The 6456-nt window shown below is 42.1% G+C and overlaps 1 pseudogene; it reads left to right on the top strand.

Moving 5' to 3' along the window:
* Positions 1-346: 346 nt before the first annotated feature.
* LOC143400488 (translationally-controlled tumor protein-like) lies at positions 347-1191 on the top strand (annotated as a pseudogene).
* Positions 1192-6456: the final 5265 nt, after the last annotated feature.

Here is a 6456-nt window from a genome sequence, read left to right as displayed (position 1 = left end):
GCTTCTATAATTATGTCAAAATGAATCATAATGTTAAGTATAACTAAAAGGAATCACCACCACAACCACCAAAAAGAACATCCTTTTCCACCCCCCTCCCCACTCTTGTTGCCACTATTTTTTTTTTAAGTTGTCAATGGACTTTATTTTGTTTGTTTATATGTGGTGCTGAGAATTGAACCCAGGGCCTCACACATGCTAGGCAAGCGCCCTACCACTGAGCCACAATCCCAGCCCGTTTGTTGCCACTCCTGTTGCACGTTGCACGTTGCATGGTAAGAGCTCAAAAGTCTGCACCCCTGCTAAGCTAGCGCCTGCTAACTCTTGTCTCTCTTCAGTGGCTCTCATGAATGTCTACTGGGACCTCATCAGTACTGAGTAGACATTCTCTGACGTTTACAAGATCCAGGAGATCCCGGATGGACTTTGCCTGGAGGTGTTCAGCAAGATGGTCAGTGGCACGGCGGGTAACATTGACAACTCGCTGGCTCCTTGGTGGAAATGCCTTTGCTGAAGGACCGGACGATGGAGAGAGAAGGTGGCGGGAGAGACGGTAGGAAAGCGCAGTAATTACTGGTATCAATATCATCACGAACCATCATTTGCAGGAAACTAGCTTCACAAAAGAAGCATACAAGAAGTTCAGCAGGGGCTGGGTTGTGGCTCAATGGTAGAGCACTCGCCTAGCATGTGCAAGGCCCTGGATTCGATCCTCAGCACCACATAAAAATAAATAAAGGTATTGTGTCCAACTACAACTAAGAAAAAATAAATATTAAAAAAAAAAAGAAAAAAAAAAAAAAGAAGTTCACCAAAGGCAAACTTGAAGAACAGAGTCCAGAGAGAGTAAAATCTTTTTAGGACAGGGGCTGCAGAACAAATCAAGCTCATCCTTGCTGATTTCAAAAACTAGCAGTTCTTTATTGGTGAAAACATGAATCCAGATGGCATGGTCCCTCTCATGGGCTACCGGACGATGGTGTGACTCCATATATGATTTTCTCTAAGGATGGTTTAGAGATGGAAAAAATGTTAACAGATTTGGCAGTTACTTTGGATCTGTCATTTGTCATCATTACTGGCTGCTGCTTGTCATCCACACAACACCAGGACTTAAGACAAATGGAACTGATGTATCCTGAGCACATTTATTTTCATAGTGATTTATTTGGAGTAGAGGCATTGTTTTAAGAAAACTTGTCATGTGGGTTGTCTAAAAATAAAGTGCATTTAAACTTAAAAAAAATGAACATGGCTTAACTAGGAAAATTTTCTTCTTCTCCTTCTTCTTCTTCTTCTTCTTCTTCTTCTTCTTCTTCTTCTTCTTCTTCTGTGTGTATGTGTGTCTTAGAGAGCTAGAATGTATTGTTCTTAGTGATTTATTTGGAGTGGAGGCATTGTTTTTTTAAGAAAACTTGTCTAAAAATTAAGTGCATTTAAACTTAAAAAAATGAACTTGGCTTAACTAGATAAAATCTTCCTCCTCCTCCCCCTCCTCCTCCTCCTCTTCTTCTTCTTCCTCATCCTCCTCCTCCTCTTCTTCTTCCCCCCCCTCCTCCTCCTCTTCTTCTTCTTCTTTCTTCTTCTTCCTTCCTTCCTCCTCCTCCTCCTCCTCCTCTTCTTCTTTCTTTTCTCCTCCTCCTCCTCCTCGTCCTTCTTCAGCTAGAATGTATCTTTCTCTCCTCCAAATTGCCCTGGCAGAATTGACAAACTATAAAGATAATGTTTTTCTTTGTGTTTGCAGCCAGTAATGTCTAAAATATGTTGGAAATAAAATAACTTAACTCAGGCATGTACAGTGAATGTTCATGGTTCAGTACTCAATTAATCAATATCTGTGTTTCAATTATTCTTTATATTTTTAAGGCTCCACACCCTGCAGGTAAAGCACACCTTGGTCACAACTCCTTTTTGGTAGTGAAGCTCCCTGTTAGACAACAGGGTAGAGGGCAGTGCCCTTTCATTTTCCCTCCTTGTCCCTAGAAATCACTGCTCTATAATATGAGAGATATGTTTGACATCGCGAGAGCTATTGCTTTCAAGTGCACACTATGTGCTAGACCTCTGTCTTCATTGTTATACACATGTTAACTAATTTATTTGAATTATTCAAACAACTCAAAGATTTTGGTACACTGCTTCTTCAGTTTCCAAGTGAGGTAACTGAAGTGTGGAGTGGTTGAGTAACTTGCCCAAGATCATAGCCATCCATAAGGAATGGAACAGGGCTGGGAATCCAGGCTGTCCTGTCCCAGAGCCAACGATCGTGACCACTAATGGCCTCTGGAACCACTAATGATGGCCTCCTTTTCATCTTATAGTCACAGTTAATCATTTGTTTTTATAGAAGTGTCATACCTCAATTAAAAACATTATTGGTCAGGACAAAATATGAATGTTTGAATTCCCTGCTTCTGGCATCTTCTAGCCGCAACTCATTTCTAATCAACACATTCTTTCACTCGTGCTTGGAATCAAGATATTTCATCTCACACTCACTTTAGTTAACAAATGATTACTCCTCAGGAAGATGGGAACAAGAGAGCTGAGTCACTAATTTGCTAAAATGCTTTCCCCATTGTTCACTTTAGATCTTTCTCATTCTCAGAATCACACACACACACACACACACACACACACACACACACATTTTTTATCTTAACTAACTACCCTGATAAATTACGCAGAATCTTGGTACAGACTATAAATTTGCCAGCTTGGACCCAGAGGAAGAAAGTAGATGAACTATATCCCTGAAGGATTAAAAAAAAGAGGTGGTCTAATTATTCTCCTGGAATTTGAACCCAGGGTCCAGGGAGTCTGAGCACTTCAAAGCTTCAGGCTGAAAAGTCACTGAACTTTCTGCTTATGTGTGTGTATTGAGGATGGGTTGTGCAGGAGCAAAGGAATAAAATCTAATTTCAAATTCACGGTTAACTACCATTTTGTTTACATTTTGGACAGAAGAAAAAGAATCCTGTTGCTTTAAATATAGCACAGAATATTCTATAGCTGTTTCTAATTCTTCCCCTCGCCTCCTCCCTCCCTCATTCTTTTCCCTTCCTCTCCTTCTCACTGGTGTATGTAATCAGCACACAGGTCTTTGTCACTGTTTATGTTTTCTCCTTATCTAGGAGGCCTACCCCCATCTTGGGATCTGCTTGTTTTCTATCCACACTGTACACCAAGGGTATGATGTTCTGTGTAAAATGTATGCTTAACAGTCATCAGGGATGGACCCCCTCTGTGATGGGTGAAGCCCTGTACTCCTGGCCAATGGTAGAAGAACTCTCCCTTCATGGTGCATACTGTCTGCCCTTGGGTGATCACACCCTTCCCTGACTTATGGGTATACATTTTTCCTCTGATCTAGTGTCTCTGTTTAACATAAACAACACTACATGCATGCTGCTCCTGAGAATTAGAAGACACTGGGATGGCTGGGATGGAATAGGTCATTTGTTTGTAGGTTTGAGCCAACTCTGGGTCTGATTTCTTCAAATTAAATAAGACGATCCCCATGGAGCACTTAGAAGAGTTGGGTATATTCAGGCATTAACTAATATTCTTCTTTTGATTGGTCTTAACTTACTTTTCTCCGTGAAGGTGTAAGAGTTACCTGGGTTTCCCAGGTGGAAGAGTGGTTTGGAGTGGTGTGGGGAGGGGGATGGATTACAAAATGTGTAGACACAAACTCATGGAATCCACTTGGTGTTGTCATGTTGCTTGATAGATTCTATGCTAAGTTAGCATTTTTCCTATGCATCACACATGATATTGGGACACTTAAGTCTCATTCTTTCTGTGTGTGGAAGGTGAGAAGAGCAAAGTACAACAAGAACAAGAACAACAACAACAACACACAAACACACACAAGATCTCTGATGTTTCACTGAACGGGAAGGTAACCACATTTTAAAATTCCTAATGTAGTGGACATGCGCTTTTCATGTGCCAAGTGGCACCAACCTTTCTACATAGTTGAGACCTGTTGTGACATTCTGAGTAAGGGCAGCGCCTCTCTGAGGAGAGAGAAACCCTGCAGCAGGGACACTCCCCAGCATTGGAAAATGGAGCCCTGCTGGCCCACTGGAGCACGGAGTGATTCATTTCCTGTCATTAATGGAGTGGAAGAGATGTCCCTCGCAAGCCTCTTTAAGCTGGAAGCACATTAGTCTAAATACCCCATTTCCTGATGAGTGGCATCAGCTCTTCTAGTCACCTCTCAGGGCAGCCTTGCCGTTGGATGTTTCCAGCTTCTGGAGGCCCCTGGGGCACAGGGTAAGTGACCCAAGCCCAGATTAACACAGCAACCTGGTTCGTCCTGGAACGGTGTATCCATGTTAATCCTCAAGTTGCCATGGAAACTTGCTAAATATTTAGGGATTGGGTCTTAGGTTATGACTTTAATATTCAGGTTTACCTGGGTATAAATTAGCACAACAAAACAAACAACAAAAACTCCGAAACCGAAACTCAACCCACCCTTTAAAATTGCAGGAAGTATAATTTGGAAATAATCCTATTTTAGGAGACAGAGCTTTTCCTTTAAAAAGCAAGTTTTCATCCAATAGTCTATTTAGTTCACACTTCGAAATTGTAGGATTATATAATCATAGGTTGAAATTGATAGAATATTCCTTTTTATGAAGTTACAAGTTATTCTTCTTTCCTATTTGCAGACTATCAATGGAGAAAGTAAGGCAGTAACTAAGTTTTCTTTCTTGCAGGTGGGAAATAGTTTGGATCTATGGAGAGTTAAGTAATTTGTTCAGGGCTACACAGATAGAACTGGAATCTGGTACAACAGACCTGTGTTTGCTGGAAGTTCAACATTGCCAGCACTAACCCCTTCTTGAATGATTATTAATCTCTGCGCAAAAAACACTCCAGGCCAAAGCCTGGCATTCAGCCTTGTTTATGCCTTGGGCTTCCTCCTTATTCATCTCACTTCATCATAAGCACTTTGTGAGGTCATCTTTGTTATCCCCATTTTACAGATGAGAAAATTGAGACTCATGGTTACATATCTATCAGAGGCAGTGATAGGGTTTGAAATAAAATTTCACTCTACTATATCAGCTGTCTCTGAGATAAACAGAGAAGAAGATATGGGAATGTGAAATAGACACAGCAGGTCATGGACATCAGAGGAATCAAAACTTCTGGAGAAATGGAAGAGTAAGCCTTTAAGATAAAATTTGATTTCCTAGTTCCTGGTGACAATAAAATCGTTTGTATGTGTTTCCTGCTGGGTAGAGTTAATATCGTAGGAAGAAGTGAGGCTTGTTGTGAGCAGAGTTTTGGTACCAGAAGGGAAAAGAAAGGAACACAAGAAGGGAAGAAAGGCCAGTGCAGATGTCCTGCCCCAGTTCTTTGGAAAGAACTGATGTGGGGCAAGGACCCTGAGTCGTGAGTGAGAAAAGGCGTGAAGGGCAGCTGTTTGCAAAATGTAACAAGCTTCAAGAGCCCCGGCATCCTGCTCACTCACATCTGTCAGGATGCTGGCAATGCCACCCCCATCCAGATTCCCCAGGGACAAAACAAAACCCATGAGACCACAGCTCAGAGGGCTTTGGAAGTGCCCGGCAGAGGAAAGAGCAAGTTCATCCTGGCCGGGGCCTCTTTGATGAGGTAGAAAAATTGGCTTGGAAGTCGGCTTCAATGAAGTGACCCTGGTACCATTATCTCTTGAGAACCATTTAGAAGTCATTGTTCAGGCCTCAGCCCAGACCCACCAAATCAGCAAGGCTGAGATGACACCCCTCACTCAGGCTTCAGTGAGCTTCTAGGCCTTGGATGCACCTTATCTTTGGGATCTACTGCTCTAGTACAGTGGAGGTGACCGCTGGTAACAGGAGGGGAGGGAAGCTGGTCCCAGATACAACTTTGCATCAGTATGAAATTATTTGATTAATAGACATGTGCTCTATACCGTGTGTATGTGTGTGTGTGTGTGTGTGTGTGTGTGTGTGTGTGTGTCAGAGAGAGAGGGAGAGGGATGGCTAGATGTTTACTGATCATTTCATTCTTTGTGAAAACTTGGAGAGATCATATTTCCCAGCCTCCCTTGAAGTTCAGTTGGGGACATTTGACTGGGGTCTGGCAAATGGAATGTCATGTCCCAGAAGTGAGGTCAGCCACAACAAGGCTTGGGTCCAGGCAAGTGCACTGCCAGCCTGTATGGAACCTTGAGAAAGAAAGACACTTTCATTATATTAAGTAACTAACACTTTTTTTGGGGGGGTGTTTCTCATAATAGCACTGTTAATTTCTCTGATTAATAAACACTGTAAGTAAAAAGAGGGCAAGGGTCAGGTCTTTTACTCTCGATTATATTATGGTGATAATTAAAATGCTAACTGATGCTAGAGTCCTGGGACTGATGGGTCCACACCAGCAGTGACTTCTATGCTATGTAGGATCCTGCAGGCTCTCTGCTTTGCAAGCGTTAAT

Source organism: Callospermophilus lateralis, chromosome 5 (genome assembly GCF_048772815.1).
Source record: "Callospermophilus lateralis isolate mCalLat2 chromosome 5, mCalLat2.hap1, whole genome shotgun sequence".
NCBI lineage: Eukaryota > Metazoa > Chordata > Mammalia > Rodentia > Sciuridae > Callospermophilus > Callospermophilus lateralis.
The sequence above is the reverse complement of the archived record's forward strand: the minus strand, read 5'-3'. Positions and strand labels throughout refer to the sequence as shown.